We start from the raw sequence: 21,400 nt of genomic DNA on the forward strand, positions 1-21,400 counted from the left end.
ATCGTGACCTCGATCCACTCGGACATCAACTTCCCATCTCACCCGCACCTTTTGAATTTTCCCTCCGTTTTGCCACTTTTCAAATGTCGTGTAATCGGATTGGATTCTCGGCGGATTGGAAAAATGGCAAAAAGGAGGGAAAACTCAAAAGGTTGGGTTGAGATACGAAGTTGGTGTCGAGTGGATCGAGGTCACGATAGCTCAAGAGGTAGAGCAGCGGCGTATCTAGCCGAAGATCGTGGTTTCGAATCCCGCTCGTGCCATCGACTTTTTTAATTCGAATAAAAACCTTAATTAATTGTAATATATTAATTGGCCAAGCGGACCACGAAATTAGTGAATTTCTGATTATGTTTATTAATCCATAACAGCTACCGTACTATCAACAACATCCAATATCAAGTAGGCATAAATTTGACTATTCAAATATTGAAAAAAGTGACGAAGAGTCTCAAATACGTAGAAGGAGAATAAAAGAAGTATATATACTAAAATGGAACATAATAAATGTGTAACATTCACAGATACTGTGGGGTTAAGTTCAATTTACAAAGGTCTTATTCATTTCAAAAAGAAGTTTTTCATAACGAAAGGAAAACCGATAAGGTTGCAATACTGTTACAGTTTTAGCATTGTTAGGAAGCAGTCGGTATTCATGTTAACTTGATGTCGCCTGTAAAGAAACTTACATAGCCAATCTGTATTTAATATTGTTTTGTAAGTTCTATATATGTAGTTATATTGATTGTTAAATCAATTGTAAAAATATGTTTTTCATAATGTGAAATTAGTATAGGATGACTATAAAATAGGTCGAAAACGTGGCATTAACAACTAAATTTTTTTTCTTCAAGTACGTAACTTGATCGAGAATGTTCCTAAACATCTACACCTGGGTGAAGCAACATGAAGTTGCATGACCGTATGCAAGGACACGCACCTATAACTCACACCTTTGATGCCAAATAATTGAAAATAAGTGAAGATTTTTAGAAGGATGCAATACTAGAAAAGGCTAAAGGTGCATGATATTAGGTATAATTTTGCGAAGAACTACAAAATTATATACTAAAAGGGCCATAAGAGATAAAGGAGCCCTTACTGACTCTTTTCTATTCAGCTATACATACATGGCTAAAAAACCAGACAGAATATGGAAGAAAATGCCATTTTCTTAAGATTATTATCAGTAAAAATGTTAAAACGCATGGGAATAGAAAGCAAGAATATTTCTATATATGCTGATAGCAAAAGTGCGCTTTAAGCTATGGCCTCAGATGATAAGATCACGTTAAGGATGGGACTGTGTTTGTGCCCTGGGAGAAATAGGAATAAGAACAAGCGTCTTTTGTTTGGAAGCCAGGAAACTCAAGTTCTAATGGCAACGAAAAGGCTGTTGACCAGGGAGGAGGACCCAGCAAAACCAGTTGGATCTGAACCCATCTGTAAATTTCCGAACAGTCAAAAACAATTGTCGAATCATGTTACAAAACTTACATGTTGGAGCAACACTCCGTGACAAAGATAACCGAAAGGTTGAGTAAGGAAGATTTGGCCTAAAGTGAGAAGTGATCTGATCTATAGCAGAATATATGATAGAAATTCAAAACAAATATTAAAAAATACAGTACACATAATTTTTTAATTGTTCTTAACATTCTCCATTTCTTCTTGAAAATGATTTCTTTTATCATAAATAAAACACTATTTCTTCTAATGGTTTATTCGCATGCATAGAAATACTTGTATACGAAAAAAAAGAAAAAACAAGGCCTAAATCGTTTTTGAACGACAACACCAGCGTTCTTCCCGGACGAATTTGTTATATAAACGATTTGAAAAAAACTAATCGATCAATCGAATCCATGAGGTGCTGTTTAGTGTATCCCTTACCTTGCGCACAGTTTTGGACAACTTTCTTTTCAATGGAAACTGTTCGTCAATTAATTTTAAACGAACATTCAATAATATTCTTGTCTGTTTACCTTTTCCTGCAACGGCTACTTTAATTTCTCTTTCATTCATGATTAATGGTTTAATTAAGGAGAAAACAAGGTAAAAAACGTTAATTGTTAGAAATTTCTTCCTGAAGAATTTTTCTTGTGTGGATTGCCTAAAACACTTTTTGATCTGATGCCAAAACCAACATCTCTGTACAAAAATAATAAAACCATTTTTCGGTATCAATTTTAGTGAAATGAATTTGCGTATTTAGGAATATTTTCCATTATAATAAAATATAATAAAGCACTTTCTTCATATCGTTTTACAAAGATATATGCCTAACCAAGGAAAGACATTAATTTAAACATTAATATGTATTTCTTTGGAGAAAATTTTTACCTCAAACAAATAGCGTAATAAGTACATTGAAAATATTTCAAATTTTTTAGTTACTACTGTAAAATTCTGCTAACTTTTTCTTTTCATTATTTAACGATTTTCTCAACCAATTTTTAATAATTTTCAGAATGGTAAAATAAAACTGAATGAACTTGATGAAGCTTGACAGATGAACTTTTGGTTAATAGTCGAATTTCAATCTTGACCAAAAGAGTAATTGTGGAAACCACTGTGCGTTTTTTGCCCATGAAAGCGGAAATTTTTCTTAACAAAAAAAAATTATTAGTAGACATCTTAGAAATGTTTCAGGAATTCTGTGTGAGACAAAAGTAGGAGGTTGAACTTTGGAAAGCAGTAAAATCTGGCAGGAAAATATACTAGATATGCATTCTTCACAAACCTGCCAATTTGAATTTTTGTTTGACTTACAGAATCTGATGTCCAATTTTAAACCAGAGTATTTTTTCTTACTCGGTGTTAATTTCAATATTTTTTAATATAAATTTCAAAATCTTAATGACTAATTTGTTTGAAGCCTTGTAACCCAAAAATCATATTTTTATCAAATTTATTTTTATTAAATGTTAAACTCGCACAAGTCATACCTGACTTTTTAAAATTAAGCACATGTTTTCACAGATAATAAATAGAGTAGCCACTCTTCTGTAAGCGCCATATCCGTCAGTAATTCTAGAATTAGAAATTAAATTGAATGAACATAATAAAACCTGATAGATGAACTTTCGTTTAATAGTCGAAAGCCTTCCTTCAACAAAGAATAATTTGTCATAAACACTGCCCTTTCATTTTGTTTTCAATTCATTACTAAAAATTTTTCAAGCAGTATTTCGTTACGATTTTTAATTACAGCTACAATGTTAATTCAACATTTACATTTACAGACTTCACTTAAAATTCGCACGTTACAGGACTCCTTGTAAAAATTTCAAATATCGACCTGTCACTTGTTTCGATCTGGTCCGGGGGACCAAAATTTATATATACAATTGGGGTTAGATTAGTAAGTTGACACACAATATATAATTAATAAATTGACAATAGAAAATATAACGTGGGAAACATCGATGCATTTTTGTACTCTTATACATAAAAGATTGATAATACGATATTTTCTATTTATATCTTATTAGGTATTTTACGTTGGTAAACTACCTAAGATTTTGTGGGTGGTGATTAGTGACCGTTATTCGATGATTATTCGAAAATCGTGAGATGCGGTGTGGTGTAGGTTTCAGAAAAACATTTTCTTTATGGTGCCAACGTTTCAATCTTTATTGAGATCATCTTCAGGGCCTGGAATTTACAAACATTGTTTAAATTGAACAAATGCATGTAGGTTGTGGAAAAAGTGAATTTACACAATGCAAAAAATATTTTTTTTATATATTCAATCGTACTTCAATCATATACTTTGAGTTAGTAGAAATACTTTGATTGAATATAAAATATGAAAAAATCCCAGGCCCTGAAGATGATCTCAATAAAGATCGAAACGTTGGCACGATAAAGAAAATGTTTTTCTGACACCTACATCACACCAGACCGCATCTCACGATTTTCGACTAACATTTTTTTTAGTTTATTTATTTATTTTTTCCTTCTTGAATTGTCCACCGAAAAACTTAATGTTCAAGTGGTGCCATAGTTGCAGTTGTGCAACGACCCTTTTCCAGGTATTTATAGAAATATGGCCACCAGCTTTGTCAACTTTTCCACAAAGGAGCTAAAACTCAAATATGGGCCGGAGTGAAGAATAGTTGAACGTTCGTTGTCAGCGAGTCAAGTCACGAAGCTCGCCAACCCCCATCCTGTCACTCCGCTAACAGTCCCATGCCCGCATCTGTTCAATGTACAACATACCTTCTCAACCGTAGGCATGTTTGGGCCTTGGAAACTGTCTGCAGTCTGCTTGAAAATAATTGAACTCGGAACGTTTTAATGGGACTGTGTAATTTTAAAAAGGGAAAAATAGATTTTATGTTAAACGTAGGACACATTTTTCAAGTTGGAATTAAAAAAAACACTTTTAAACCTTTTCGACCATTCAGTCACTTATCCATTTCAGGGTGTATAACAATCGCAATTTAGATTAGCATTAATATTACTTACAATAATAATTTAGTAAAGATCACAAGGCACATTGAAGAATTTTATCATCAAACCACAGTTTTCCCCCTTAAATATCTTTAATATATCTATAATTGATATTGATATCTCACATGTCACCAGGCAAAAAATTTACATCTAAAAATAATCATAATAGTAATTTTTTAAAATATTTTTTCTTTTTAGTCAAAAAGAGTTTTATAAAAATTGGTTGTTTAAACATTTAAACATGGAAAATTGGGCAATTATCTTTTTACTGATTACTATATTTTCATTTTATAAATCGTCGAAGATATTGTTTAATGGATTTAATAATTTAAGCGTATCATTTAGTGGTTGGTTCAGGGAAATTCCGCCTGACTTTATATTGGGTTGTCCAGAAAATAATGCAGGTCTTCATGTTTTCTTTCAATTACCCCTCTATATAATAAACTGTTTATGTTTGATGGATTATTTTGTGCGAAGGTCAACATTTTTTAATCCTCTTCCAAACAAAAATGTTTCTTTACCTGAGTAACGTTTCAGGCTTTACTAAGATGTCAACGCGTGATTTTCGTATTTTATCTTAAATTTTACAAGTTTAAACTCCATCGGTACGGTGCCCAAAGGGCCAGAAATATTAAGAAAGTCTAAAGCAATGGAAATGTGAGTAGGGGAGCTCCGTTCAGAAATGATTTAAAAAATTTCTAGAAGGAGAATTAAGCCATGAAGAAAAACAAGGTCGTGGGAGAATTTCTTCCTTAGATGATAATTAATGCTAACTTTTTAATTACTTTTATCAGCTTATTCTTAATTATATAATTACTCAATTAATTATACACATTTTTTGAAATGAAAGATTTGTGGCACAGGGGGGATTTGAACCGACGACATCATTTCGAAAAAATTGTGCATAATTAATTGAGTAGTTAGATGATAATGTTCTGCTAGCATTAGTCAAAGAAAACCTCAGAACAAAAAATAGAGAACTTGCAAAGAATCTTTCAGTTAGCAAATCGACCGTCGCTGACCATCTTCAGGCAATTAATTGGAACGGTGAAAAACTCGAAAGTTGGGTTCTTCATGCTTTAAAGGACCGATAAAAAATCATCGCTATGAAGTGGCGAAACACTTGTTAATAAAACAAAAACGAACCTTTTCTGGATAGAATTGTTATTTGTGATGGAAAGTGTTTTCTTCAAGATAGCAGCAGTCGTTCTGGACAGTGGTTCGACAAAGGAGACGCAGCACCACATTTTTCAAAACCTCGAACTCATCAAAAATGTGATAGTGACTGCTTGGTGGGCTTCATTTAGGCTGATTTACTATTACTTCTTGAATCCAAAAAAGAATCAACGCCGAAATGTATTGCTCTCAAATTGAAATTGGCATTATTGAAGCCATCTTTGGTCAATCGGAAAAATCAGATTCTGTTACACGACAACGCTCGGTCCCATATCGCACGTGCGACAACATGAAAACTGTTGGTTCTAGGTTATGAGATTCTGCCTCACCCACCCTATTCTCCAGAACTCTCTCACCTACCGGCTACCGTTTTTTCGGACACCTGGACAACGTTTTACAACATAAAAAATGTATTGATCAAAAGTTGTCAGAAAATGCGTTTACAGAATTTGTTAATAATAAAGACTAAAAATTATTTTCAAAGTGTATAGAGAAGTTGCCTACAGAATGGGAGAAGTGTATTGACATTGATGGCGGTATTTTAATAAATAAAAAATGTTTAAAATAATTTATTTTATTGTTTTTATTTTATAACCATAAACCTGCATTATTTTCCGCAGAACCCAATAAAACATAGAATTCGCACATTCTAAACTTTTTAACTTATTCATTTGGCTCACTACGAAATAGAATTTTGACTTTACAAGTCTCAGTCGAATGTTTATATTTTTCAAAAGAATTATACTAATCGGTACCAAAAGTTTAATCATTATGGTAACAATTTTCACACCCGCACACACACACACACACACACACACACACACACACACACACACACACACACACACACACACACACACACACACACACACACACACACACACTTTCAACAACTTTCTTGTTTAGCGAATATCTAATTAATCTTGTCAAAATAAATATTTTATTAATTTGTACGCATTTTTATTAAAACTGGCCTTCATGGGGCAATTATTACATTTACAATGTTATCATAAATAAATTCGTACATAATCTTATAAACTAATTAGTACAATAAGGCTGACGCTTTAATTTTCACTAAAATATTTCACTACGTGATTTAAAAAGGCTTTCTCCTTTTTGACCTTTTGACGGAACTTCGGTTGTTTCGTCGCATCCAGGTTCTCGTGTAGTGGAAGGCGAGACTTTGTTTAGTGGCAAAACTTTGAATTTCCTCCATTAACTCATAGACCTTCAGGTCCCCCATGTAAGTCTTTATTGTTTACCTACCATGTTGCATAGAATTTTATTTTGGAATATAAATTATATATTATTTGTAAGGGGCCCTGGATGTAGATAAAAAAATATGTTACCTAGTTTAGATGTTTTCTTTCTTTTTGTCTTTCTTGTGCAAATATTTAAAAATTATTATATGCCAATTAATTGCGTTTTTTATCTTTACCTAGTATTAAAAGGTAAATAGGTTGTGTGAAATATGATTAAATATATAAAAAGTTACAAAATATACGATGCTAATAAAGTAGGTCAATATAATTAATTTTGGTGTAACAGAAATTTGGTCTCGTTTTAAGCACTTCTTAATACCTTTGTTAAATAGAGAAAAAATAAGAAATATTAAAATCAATCTGTCAAATTTTCATTGTAATAAAACAATATATATTTTTCTATTCGATTCGCCGGGGGTGATCTTTTTGCCGTGTTGTCCAGTGTTCCATTTAAAACTTTATAACTCCAATGAATTTTATCCAAATTCAACGTTATTATTTACAACCGAACGTAATCTGATTTCTCTTAGGTTATGTCAACACGATTAACATGATATGTTGGAGGTATCTGAGAAGAAATAAAGAAGAAATTAACAAAACTGCTCAAACGTTTAATTTTATTTCACCGGTAGTAATTTACTTACGGAAGCAAAATTTATGCCTTTACGTGTAGTTTGTATATTTCTACACTTTATATTAGTTTTGCTTGAATTTATGAAGATTTTCCTTGCTTGATAACAAAAAAAAAACAGGTATTTGGACGCGAAAAATATTTGACGTAGAAAATTGGTTAAAATTGTTTCCCTGGCTTTTTAAGTGTAAAAAAAGTTCAACTTTGTTTCTTGTTAAATATAACACTATACCCTTCTTTGCTTCATAATTCGTTCACACATTATGTTCTTTAATATAGTTGATAACAACTGACAGCAATTTACGGTGAAATCTATGTTTTCCAACAGACAAAGTTGATATTTATTGAAAATACCTCGGTCGAATCTATAGAAAAGATGTCTAGTTTTAGATTCAATTTTTTTATTTATTAGTGTTAAAGTGTGCTTAAAACTTTTTCTGTTTCTTTCTCTTAAACATTTTTTCCTTCCAATTACATCAGTTTTTTAAAATCACAAAACTGGTGATAACTTGAACCTTTTCTGGCAAAATGTTAGGTCGGAACAACAAGTTTACGAATGTCGCTGTAGGTTCGACAGGAAAATTCGTGTATTTAGGACGGGCTCAATGCTGTCTGTGTACTTTTTCTGCAACCTGTATTGGCAACACTGAATTGAAATAGAAAAACCTGTGAGGTTATATGCAATGTTGTCATAGTGTCATGATTGGCACCAAACAAATCCGTTTTGCCGATACACAGGGAGAAATATCACAATACCCCTAAACTGATGGGATTAGCAACCATTAACAAACTTATTGTTCCGAGCCAACATTAAGCGAGAAATGTTTAATTCATAAACTCCATTTGAAACCAATCTGCTAGAGAAATATAAAAATCAATCTGACATGTAAAAGGGGGCCATTTCTTTTGTCGTCGAGAATCCAATCCGATTACACGACATTTGAAAAATGGCAAAAAGTAGGGAAAATTCAAAAGGTGGGGTTGAGATGGGAAGTTAGTGTCCGAGTGCATCGAGGTCACGATAGCTCAAGTGGTAGAGCAGCGGCGTATCTTGCCGAAGGTCGTGGGTTCGAATCCCGCTCGTGACATTAACTTTTTTTCATCTCAACTAAAAACCTTAATTAATTGTAATGTATTAATTGGTCAAGCGGACCACGAAATTAGTGAATTTATGATATAATATAAATTTTCTTAGCATTAGATAAAACAAATGAGAATAACCTTTAGATTGGTTGTCATAAATCCCGTCCAAAAACGTATACTTTTTAGTTTGCTTTAAAGGAATCTGATATTTTTTTAGTAAAATGTTTTTTTTTTCTACTTTATTGTAAATGTCGTTTTGCATACTTCTAATCTTATTTCATACATCTTATTATTATTAAGAAGGCTGTAGAAAATGTTGACTTTTTCTCTGCCGTTTTTCATCTATGCACTGTCCATTTTTAATGAAAAAAAATTGGCATCATTATTCATCACAATATTTTGTTAATTATTATTTTCTATAGAAAGTAGTCAGTAGCTTTGTGTTAGATTGGTCATTTCAGACCGAGTCTTTTTGTCGGCCTAAAAATAATTTTTAACTGCTGGGTCTCTTGATTACTGATTTATTCTCTTTGACTTCCTTTTCTGTTCCTCTAGTTCTTAATCCTGGGGGTAATTATAGTCTTTGTTTTATGCAATGTTCATTTACTTTACATTTTAACTTTTTTTTACATTTTAATGTATTAAAATTACACCATGCAAGAGTCTGGATTAATTTTTTAAAATTCACATACCAAATAATGATGAATAAATATTTAATTATTTAATTACAGAAAAAAAACGTGATGATTTATTTTCCGTAGTTTTTAATGATTAGGTATTTTACAAAATTGATACTATTTTTTACCAGCGTTGATTTTATATTTTCCTGGAGATATTAGTATAAAAGAATAATAGAGCAATATTTCTTATTAGATATCGATCAATACCAAGCATTCAGTTAAGTGCGTCTGGAAATTTGAAAACGATCCCTCACTTAAAATTGCCGTTCCCCAAAGACGGGCAATTTTTTTCAATCCTTTGGTTGATGCCGTTACAAGTCCCTAAGGAATGCACTGACTAGCACTTAGTAGGTGTTGCCGCAAACCTATTTAGCTGAGGAAAAGGGACGATACATCATATCCACGAGTTTACTCTTTATTCGTCCATCACGTCTTACATCCTTGGGGTTGAAAACGGAGAGATGGTTATTTATTAATTTTTAGTGTCAGCTTTTGGCATTGACAATAGCTTTCCCAAGGGACTGTAGGCCGAATGAGCTTTAATTTAATTAAATGGACTACCGAGGCGTATCAACTTCTGAGGCGGACCCTCGAGAGAAATTTGCCAATTTTTGGGATTCCCAATTTGCCACAACATCGCTAAATGTCTCTTTCTTTTTGGCTTGAAATAATAATTTTCCTTATTGCCTCTTCAATAAAAAATTGTAGTTAGATAGAAGTTATTTATATTTTATTCGAATCCGGCTCGTCGCACTAATTTCTTCATTTCAACCAAAACCATACGTAAAAAGATTAATTAATTGAAAGAAATAATTTTGTCAATAGGCCACTAAATATAATGGATTTAATAAGTAAAACGAAGTATAACTTCACTAACAGCTCCCCGTGGCCACTTCATATGTCCCCGAGAATCGAATCCTGATTACGACATTTGAAAAATGGCAAACAGGAGGAAAAATTCGACAGGTGCGATGGGGAGTTGGTGTCCGAGTGGATCGAAGTCACGATAGCTCAAGTGGTTAGAGCAGTGGCGTATCTAGCCGAAGGTCGTGGGTTCGAATCCCGCTCGTGGCACTGACTTTTTCATTTCAACTTTTTACGTATGGTTTTGGTTGAAATGAAAAAATTAGTGCGACGAGCCGGATTCAAATAAAATATAAATAACTTCTATCTAACTACAATTTTTTATTGAAGAGGCAATAAGGAAAATTATTATATCAAGCCAACTTTTTCATAAAAAGATTAATTAATTGAAAGAAGTAATTTGGTCAATAGACAATATAATGAATAATAATAATATAATGGACTAGACAATAATAAATATAATGGAGTTATTTATATTAATTAAACCGATCTACAAAAAGAAATGTATTAAAATTAAATATAAAAACGTTGAACGTTTGCACATCGAACTAAGCTACTGCATCAAAATAAAGTTTATGCTAAAAAGTATTTGTTTTTCAAGACTAAGTAGATTTTGAAAAATCCAAGGGGGGAACACACCAGTAGGTAAAGCATGCAAATAAATATACATGGCGTCCCGTGAACCGAAATAAATTTAACCCTAGTAATGATGTGTAAAAACATGAACTTAATTTTTCAAAGGTCAGTTATCACCAATAGAAAGATGTTTTAAAATATTGTAAAATTAACGTTTAATTACTGAAAGTTTGATAATTAACAAAACCAAAATCTTAAAAACATTAAATCAAAAGTTGTTTACCGTTTATAACAAAAAAATCAAATTTTCAACTATTAAACGTTAATTTTCCATTGGTGCTTACTGACCTATGAAAAATTAAGTACCTGTGTTTAATGCTTGTTAAGAGGGGCAACTTTTCTGTAGGTGCTTTGATTCTCTGCATTTATAGAACTAAGAAAATCTTACTTAAAATTTAGACAAGAACTTTGGCATCCCGTTAAAGTTTCTCTTCTACGTAATTTTGTAATTCGTTTCATTAAGGTTATAATTAAAGAATAAATGAAGACTATAGGGTTTCTAACAGTCTTACCATTAGGGTAATTAAGTTTAGAGTAGTTCTCTTATAGTATTCTGTAAGGTAAGGGGGAATTTATGGAATAAATTTGTTACAATTGAGCTAACCTGAAGCCGTTAATATCTCGAATACAGTTGAAAATCATACTTTGGACAATAGCGACTTTTTAATCCGAATTGACATGTAGAAAAACGTCCCGAACTATTGACGTCTGTTCACGAGATATAACACGTATTAAACCATATATACATAAAAATCAGTTTCCATCACTGGATGGTTGCTGTTCATGTTTCCGTGCTATTGGTTATATTGTTTGCATGTATATACTATATGTTTTTGCTGCATCGGAGATTGCAATTGTAAAAAAATTAAAAAAATGGAGTGAGTGAGCTTTTGGTGGGGGTGTCTGCTTATTGTTAGATACCTAATTTGTGGTTTTAAAGCAGTTAATAAACGCTGGTTTGAAAAATATTACATGTCTTGTTAGTTGGACCTATTCACCTAGTTAACTACTTCAATTACTATGCAAAGTGTGGTTGAGTTGAAAAATTAGTGCCACCAGCGAGACTCTAAACCGCGCCCTACAGATCGAGGTACTGATCAATTAATGACATTACATTTTTATCGCCCCAATGACGGATTCGGAAGAAAATCAAATTCTTACGAATGATCGACTCTCCAAGATATCCATCTATCTCTTTCTCTTCCGCCCTCAGACGAAATACATATATAACCGTTTTCGTTCCACGTTGAGGAATGTTTTGAAATTGAATTCTAATTTTTTTGCATTTGATTCCCCCTTCCCAACGATAATATAATATTTTTATACCTAAAACTTGTGGTCAAAAATACTAAAAGGATAAAAAATTAAACTTTTATAAAGGCAAACAACTTCTTATTTTTAAATGCGGATAAAATTATTTTAAGTTGCCTTAATTTGGTCACTGTCTTCATTTCAATGACTGAACTGGCAATACGCAAATTTTTCTTCTTCCAAAAACAACACTTCCAAAAAGGTTAATATGACCTTTGCTGTGAACACTTGTAAAAAATGGATAATTAAACTGTAACATTTCATTAAATAATTAAGCTTTTATTTATACATTAAAATTATTTGTCAGAAAATTTTATTTACTGGTTATGAATATTTTATCATGTATGTTCTTTCGAGTTTGTAACATAATTTCTGTTGTATTACTGTACATTTTTGCAATACAATTTAATTTGAATAGTGTGTTTGCCCTCTTTGACAACGACAGGGGAATTGTAAATATACATCTATTTATCTACTTCAGCTTCCAAGTAGAATTACGATTATTAAAAAATGAGACAAACCCTCGCATTAAGTGGAAAAGAGAAAAGATATAATTCAGCCTTTAAACCCCATTTGTTATGTCTCTCAACTGTCAGTAATTCCCCATTCAGCTTTAAATTAAAATACGAAGTGTTGTATAAATTTTTAATTATACGCATTATATCTCAACCCAAAGGAATTCAATTTCAGACAAAGTCAAGGCTCTAAATTGACAAAGTCAAACCAAAGCTTTCCAAAAATAAACGTTTTATATTACCATTTGATATGGGTCTTTTTGTTGAATATGGAAACGTTAATTTCTTTATTCAAGTTGAATAAGTTTTAATCGTTGGCAATAAAATAATCTTACGTTTTTTTATAAAATATATCTTTAACCACATTGTGAAATCCTTACCAGGTTTAATGTTATATTAATTAGTAGAAACGTGCACGTTTCAATGATTAAATCATTTACCCAGAACGTTGTTCTGTATATACAGCAGATCAATAACCCTAGAGCCAATCAATTCAATTATTACAAATTCACGGGGTCATGTATAACTTATGAGTTATCAAAATTTTCATGATATCATTAGTTTTAATCTCAAATTTATAGCAATTCGGTTTAATAATAATTCACGCTGATGGCATTATTCAACAACTTGATTCACAAGATTTTACGTTTAATTAAAGTAAAAAACAAACAAATTTTTGAGAATAATACGTTTTGTCACAAGAAAGGTGCATTAATTTCTCAAATTCGTTTTTAAATTTACATTAAAGTTATCCATTGATTCTTTTCGGTTGCTATTTATAGTGATGCGCGAAGGTTGTCATCACAACCTGGAAGCGATTGATTATCCCATGCGTTTGTTTTTTCCCCGTCCATTGTAACTGATAAACTGACAAGGATAAATTGCCGTGCGATGCTCGTTGACTTACAGGCTATACTTTATATTCACTTTTTAACTGATGTCTTTTTAAAAAAATCGGTTCAAGAAGCAAGAGCAAATTACTATTTTGTCAATATAGCCCGAAAAATTAACCAGTTTGTTATTTTTTACCTCTTTTTATTTTTCTTGTTGGAGCGTTTCGGGGAAAAACGACGAAACACAGAATATTAGATTTAAAAGTCTCGTTTTAAAAGTGCAAAACCAGATATTTTTTCGTATTTATAGGCAGAGAACGTATTGGCAGATATGAAGTGATCAAAGTTGTTTTGTTTTGGCAAAAAACGGGCTTTTTTTGTTTTTGTTTTTTAATATCTAATGGATCGTCAGATCCCACGGTTTGCAATTAGGTTCCTATGGTTTCTCTGTAGTTCGAACTGCCAGTGTGAAACTACTAGGTTCTGAAACAGTATTTTTATGTTTTAACGGATTGTAAATCCAACGATTAGTTAAAAAATGTAGTTTCGTTCTGTCAGATATGACTTACATAGAAACCATTTTATTTTAAAAGTAGCAAACCACAGATTTTTGCAATCGATCTGCATTTAAAAAACGGTCCCATTTTAATGCTAATGGAATTTTAAACAAGTTTTTATCCCTATGTCTCCTACACATGTCCCAAAACATTGGATCTGACACTCTAGCTTGAACCACCGGAACTTAAAACATTTTCCAGCGGTTGGGCTCACTCCATTTTAAATCCCCGGAGCCTAAAACATTTTCCCAATTGTTAGATCACTTCAGCCAAGACCATCGGAACTTAAAAGTTTCAAACTACTGGATCTTTATAATGTATTGGAACTTAAAAATTTGTGCCAGAACTATATGTAAGCGACTAAACACAATTCCGAAATGGGTCTAACCAGTACAAATTGGCATACGAAAAATGATGTCTAACGATCAAATTTAAGTAATCCCTATCACATGAGAGGACTAAAGTCCAACAGACCCTTTTGGACAATGGGAAAAAAAGTCACTGTCACGAGCGGGATTCGAACCCAAGATCTTCGACTAGATACGCCGCGGCTCTACCACTTGAGCTATCGTGACTTCGATCCACGATAAAGTATGCTTCACTAAAGCTTTCCGTGGCCATTTCATTTGTCGCCGAGAATCCAATCCGATTACACGACATTTGAAAAATGGCAAAAAGGAGGGAAAATTCAAAAGGTGGGGTTGAAATGGGAAGTTAGTGTCCGAGTGGATCGAAGTCACGATAGCTCAAGTGGTCGAGTAGCGGCGTATCTAGCCGAAGATCGTGGACTCGAATCCCGCAGGTGACACTGATTTTTTTTTCTCAACGAAAAACCTTAATTAATTTAAAAAAATTTCTAATATATGTAAATTCAGAAAAGATAATTTCGTTTTATCCGGCCTTACAGTAGATTCTAGGCAACTGGTGACGGTTTTAAATTGATAGCGGATACCGTTTCTATCCTTTACATTTATAGTAAGAAATATGCTTCATAAAATGTTACATTTTCAAGGGCCACTCCAATATTTGGACCGCCCGTGGTAAAAATATAAAGGTCATTCGAAACAAGGCCTGGGGACAGGTTAGAACATAATACTTTAACCTTTAGTATTAATCAATTTTGGCAACCTTGTTGTTCATTGTAATATCTTAACACAATTCCCAATACAATAAAAGATCAAACTGACGATAACGTTATTTCCTTTTTATGTATTAATTCTGCTTTTTTTATTAACGGCGATTTACGGTTTTATACTAACTTTTAGCACCAACTCTATGTATAAATTGTCAAAAAATATGATCTGTATTGATCTGTATATANTAAATAAAAATACAAGCGGCACGTTAAGATACTTCGCTCTTTGTTTGTTTTAATGTTTATACTTTATACAATATTAAGTTTTTAAAATAAATAATTTACCAAATAAATAACTAGTAAATAATAATACCAAATATTCTAATTAATAAATATTATTTACAGTATCGTAACCGTGGCTCATATCGTGTAACGGTTACGATTTACTGTAAATAATATTTATTAAATTTATCATTTATCTATTAGATAAGTTATTTATTTGTTAAACTGTAAAAACTTAATATTGTATAATGTAAAAACATAACAACAAAAATGAAGGTAGTACCTGAACTTTTATTTTTATTTATTTACAATTAAGTCTCCAGCCCTGAGGAAGGCTTAATGAAAAGCAGAAAACTTGGACAACAAATATAAGACTACTTCATTTTGGACCACATACCTGATCCCAGTCATCAATCCTTACTCATCGTCGATAATTCTCTGTGTGATATAAACGGCATTGTTAAGCATCCGTAAATGTAGCAAAAAGGGTATGCGTTTTTTTGATGTTGTGACAAAAGTTGTCCCTGATTCGTTGATAAAGGCTATTCCACTCTTAGTGCATAGTATATAAAACTAACTCGTAGTGAATCAAAGTTGGTATTGTAAAACGAAATCATAGTAGTTCCATCCCACGGGAAGTACGGCCGTCTCTCCACTCCCTCTGTACGTAATCTAATCCAATGGTTGAATAATATCTTGTCAACAGTTGAAGGAACATTCCCGGCCGCCTTGAAGTTTCCCACCGTGGAAGTTTGAGGTTTGATCTCTCAGCGAGGAATCCCGCTCCTTACAAGCATTCAGCATTGCAATTAATGCTTGTTATGTGAAATTATAAGTGGTTTTGTTTGAACACAATATAGCCCGAGAACAGTGAGAAGTTGCTTACGTTTGAAATCAAATTCAGAAAACGGTTACGTACTTTTTGGGGATAATTCGGTGAACGCGTTGTTTCTTCCTTTGGTAACATGTTTTAACTATTTATCTGGTTGAAAAACCGAAAAACCAGTAGCGATATATTAGCAAAGGTATAAAACAGAGCAAGATAACTTAATCCCCATTGTGTTTTGAAAACGTTTCCTTTATAATGATAAATATCAATGTGTTTTTTATTTTTTGGAAAATAATTAGGTTCTTCTTGTATTCATTCATTCAATTATTTATTTGCATAAAAATTGGAATTACTCTAGTAGTTACTATAGCTTATACTTCACTCCTTTCAATTACTTAATCTTTTTATGTAAGGGTTTGGTTGAAATGAAAAAGTTACCGCCACGAGAGGGATTCGAAACCACGACTTCGGCTAAATACGCCGCTGCTCTAACCACTTGAGCTATCGTGACTTCGATCCACTCGGACACCAACTCATAATCTTAACCTACAACCTTTCAAATTTTCCCTTTTTTTCAATTTTTCAAATGTCGTTTACTATTAAATATCCTTCTACCTGTTGTAACCAAAAATGTATAATTAAATAAGCTGATCCCTCGTCTATAGCCTCTTCTTGGTAGGTTGGTACAATACCATACAGTAAATGTAACTTCTACCCCTCCCCTCCATTTTTTTATTGCGGTGTCCTATGAGACAAAACGTTTTGATATTACTCTCCAGGATGTGGAGACTAGGATGTAAAATATTTCAAATGATAAAATATTCATCGAAGTAAATTTTTGAAATGCTTTTAGAATTCAACGGCGCAAACGGTTTTAAATTTGGCCAGTTTACAAGTTGTTCGCAAAACCTTCTTCCAAATATTGATTTTCGGAAAAAGGAAGTTATTTCTACTTGCTCAACCAAGAAATAATTCATTTATTTATCATTTTAAGTTATAGTCAATTAATTGTTTATTGTATTTCAAAACGTCGCCACAAATTGCTGAAATAACATCGACTACTATACGTTCTGTGTAGTTTATAAAAGCGCGATTCAGCCTCGTGATAATCTCCATTTGGAGCCATAATGCTTAAATATTATGAAACCCTCGTGGTTTGTTTCACAATGAATAAAAAATCATGCTTTTATGATATAAATAAATACTTAATACTATTTCATACGGGTGTCAACTTACTAGTGTTCATTCAAGGAGTCTATTCGATTTTACGAAAACTTGAGAAAACTATAGGAAAATATCTGTTCAGGTAAAAGTTAGATCTTAGACGATAACATTTTACATCAGACAATTAAAAAAGTTAAGCATTATCGTAGTTTTTACATAAGCCTATTGGGATATTTACAAAATATATTCAATTTTCAAATTTTTGCATCGCAAATAAAAAATATACCAGTTTTTGTAAACAAATAACACATTTATTTACTGTGTTTTCTATCAATTATCTAAATACTTTTTTGACAATAGTGAAGGTTTTTTTTGCAGTATCTTATTTCCCGTGTTGTTGTGCATTTTTTGCAATATTTAATGTTTCTTTTTTCAAGAAATTTACAAATGTACTTATTGCAATGTTTGAAACAAATTGTAAATGCGATTTGCATGTTTCTTTAGTATGTGCGGTTTTTGAGGACGCACACACTAGTAAGTCGACAGCTTGTATAACTAAAATACATTTACTTTTCTTTGTTAAGTATTACTGTTTCTGGATGTCTAACAGTTTCCGAGTCTTCCTCGTGGTCTCCAATTCGATATTCAAAGGAACTTGATGAATCTGGAAATGAAAAAATGAGTTAATATTTTGTAATATTTTATAATTTGTTCTTATTTCATACAACCATTATTATTATTGTCTTATTCTAAGTAAAAAACAAATTAACAACATAAACAAATAAACAAATTATTATATTATATTATATCGTATCATATCATATCATATCATATCATATCATATCATATCACATCATATCATATCATATCATATCATATCGTAACGTATCGTATCGTATCCTATCGTATCGTATCATAATCATATCATAATCATATCATATCATATCATAATCGTATCGTATCGTATCGTAACGTATCGTATCGTATCGTAACGTATCGTAACGTATCGTATCGTAACGTAACGTATCGTATCTTATCGTATCGTATCGTATCATATCATATATTATATTATATTTCATATTAAATAATAAGAGTGTTCGGCTACTCGTGTTACAAACTTTGCACATAGATTCTCCATCCATAATGGAACGAAAAAGTCCTAAAGTACTAATTGACCATGGTCCGAATCTCAGCCGTGTCGGAGTTATTCCACTTTTTCAAATTTTTTAAGATTTCACGACCTTGCTTCAAAGAAACAATGATAACCTTTCAGTTTTGGACAAATCCGTTGACACCATTGCGAAACTACGTTAAATTTCTAATAAGAGTGATCAATACTAAAATTTAAACCTTCTTGACATAAGCGTTTTGGTAGCGAGAACTTAGAAAAATATTCTTTTTTTTTCCAAAGTTGAAAAACATACTATGGCGATTATAAACTATTATTTCCAAACCTCGTGACTAGCAAATTTTAGAAAACGTACTTCATTTAATATCCTTTTTATTGGTGTAATTTGTTTTTTAATTACTTTTTTTAAGGTTGAAGAAATTTATGGAGGAAGGAAAAAACCGTGGCTGACGATTGGTAAGGTGGAAAACTAAAACTAAAAAAATCTTAAAGAAATTTTGAATGAATATTAAACTTTTTAAAAAATTGGTATTAGTTAATCAAACTAATGCTATAACATGATTCTAGTTGACGTTGATCGCCCTACGTAGTTTAAAGTGATGTTGTATTGGATCTTCTTGAGGTCATTTTACAGGTGAATAAAGAACATCACTAATTGGGTTTCACCAAGCTTTCGGCGAATGTACCGTCATCTTCAGGGCTTAATTTATTAAAAACAAAATTTACATGAACAGAGTTACATAACACATCTTATATAAATGCATTACAAAATACAATTACGTAGTTAACCGAGTTGTTAGGAAAATTAAATTTATTGCACATGTTTGTTGTTTTTTTGAAGTGAAGGTGAAAATGAATCTATATACAAAAAACAGTCTTGCTTAAAGTCTAGTGACACTCATCGGTCCATCCTTTGGTTTCATTTTTCCATAAGTTAACACTCAATCTCAGGTACATGTATTACTTTATCACAGATACGTTATATATATACTACTTTTTAACTGTTTTTTAACTTAAAATTATAATTTAACTAGCTACAACTATGTACAAGGATTCGAAGAAATTGAGACACACATCGGACGGTTATAACACGGTAAGGGACCCATCCCTGGTTATCAATCCCGGTGTGATTACACACACCAACGTCACTTTGCGCTTTATTTCGATTCATGAACAGTTGCAGGATTCCCGAATATGCCATGATAGAGACCAGTCGATCGATTTATAAATTACAAGTGTTTCCCGTAACACGAACAAAGACTTTTTCGAAACATTCGGAATATTCACCGAAAGCTTGGTGAAACCCAATTAGTGATGTTTTTTATTCACCTGTAAAATGACCTCAAGAAGATCCAATACAACATCAGTTTAAACTACGTAGGTAGATCAACGTCAACTAGAATTCTTCGTGAAATTTCAATTTATATGTGAGGATTTGTCTTCATAACTCATGGCTTTCTTCAATAGTATAAAAAACAATTTTGGTTTTGAATCTTTCAAAATAGTAAAACGCTTGTCAAAATCATGTAACAAATCATCACACTTAAAGTCTAGGAGATGGTTTCTTTTAAAATGTCGAATAAATAATATATTTCCCAATTTTATAATCAATCATGTCTAATGTGCTAAGATTACCCGAAATTTGAATATATGCCGAAAAGAGGGAAAACTGGGAAAAGCTGTAGGTTGAGAAGATGAGTTGTCGTCTTGGGAGACAGAAGTCACGATAATTGCAAATATATGATTTGTGTCGTGTTCGTCAACCAAATCCTTAATTCTGGGGGCCATTTTCCGCCGGGCTGTTGATTTCGCGGATGATTGGCGTCCTCAGGTGAACACTGCGGTCAGATTAAATGTAATGTTCAACAGTCTGCGTTTCCCGATCACATGGGCAAACTGGTGAAGATGTGTGGCCAAATCGAACGCGGTACTAATTGCATTAACCGTGGCCTGACAGGATTTGCGTTATTCTGTAGTATAACGCGGTTGTTTATGTTGATCCATATGGATATTTTGTTCCATTTTACAAGTTGCTAAGTTCTGGAAATAACAAGCCATTTCTATCAGTTCACACTAACTGGGTACGAATGCTCACTTATTCCTTCGCCGTTTATTGGATTCTAAATTTTACATTACAATTAAATGAATAAAATAAAACATATATTAGCTTAATATGGAAGCACAACGTAAAATCTCGCTTATCATTGGTGACAATTTACTGGGAAAATCGAGATAAAATAAAACAATATTTGTCAGAAATAAGTGAACAAACAAAAATTAATATATAGTAATGTAGTAGTGATTTAAGGATTATAATTTTTAATTTAAATGAAGAAAGAAACAAATTTGTATATATTTCAAAAGTTTGTAAAATGGGAAGTGGTATTTTCGGCACTATTTCAATCAGTTTCATGTTTGTTCTTCACTCAGTAAAATCGTATCAATTGAAATTCCATTACTGACAGTTTTCTGAATCGTGAATGGAAAAACACTTCTTAACAAAATACGGTGAGATAAAAGGACGCAGGTTTAGATTTGTAAAGAGGGGAAAAACATGTTTTAAACGAACAACTTCAGACAATAACAACAGTATATACTCAACGAGAGGAAATGAGGTAAGCAATTGAACCGAAAACAAGGATGATATTGGTCAAAGAGTCTTCTCACAAGCTGAAGTAATTTGCCCCTTGAAAAATAGCTTTTGGAAAGAGGAAGCCGACGAGAGGAAGCTTGACGAGGTCAGCTTAATCTCACAGTTGTACGAGCTTTTGTTAGCCACCCTTTCTCTATACCTCATAGCCTTAATTAAACACTTTCATAAAGAATAGTGAAAGGGCGGGGGGATAATTATTCCCCTCCTGATATTGCCTGGGGTTGTCATTGCTGCCACGTGTGCCATAGTCTTTATGCCATAC

General features: G+C 32.3%; 1 protein-coding gene across 1 annotated transcript in view; it reads right to left on the minus strand.

Moving 5' to 3' along the window:
• Positions 1-18,015, minus strand: part of LOC106663319 (peroxidasin homolog) — a 74,997-nt gene extending 56,982 nt beyond the window's left edge. Inside the window, exon 1 of the mRNA XM_024229557.1 lies at positions 17,927-18,015. The gene's annotated coding sequence lies outside the window, so the exon portion shown is untranslated. The remainder of the gene's footprint in view (positions 1-17,926) is intronic.
• Between the last annotated feature and the right edge of the window lie 3,385 nt (positions 18,016-21,400).

Source organism: Cimex lectularius, unplaced genomic scaffold (assembly GCF_000648675.2).
Source record: "Cimex lectularius strain Harlan isolate CLEC.00 unplaced genomic scaffold, Clec_2.1 scaffold367, whole genome shotgun sequence".
Taxonomy (NCBI): domain Eukaryota; kingdom Metazoa; phylum Arthropoda; class Insecta; order Hemiptera; family Cimicidae; genus Cimex; species Cimex lectularius.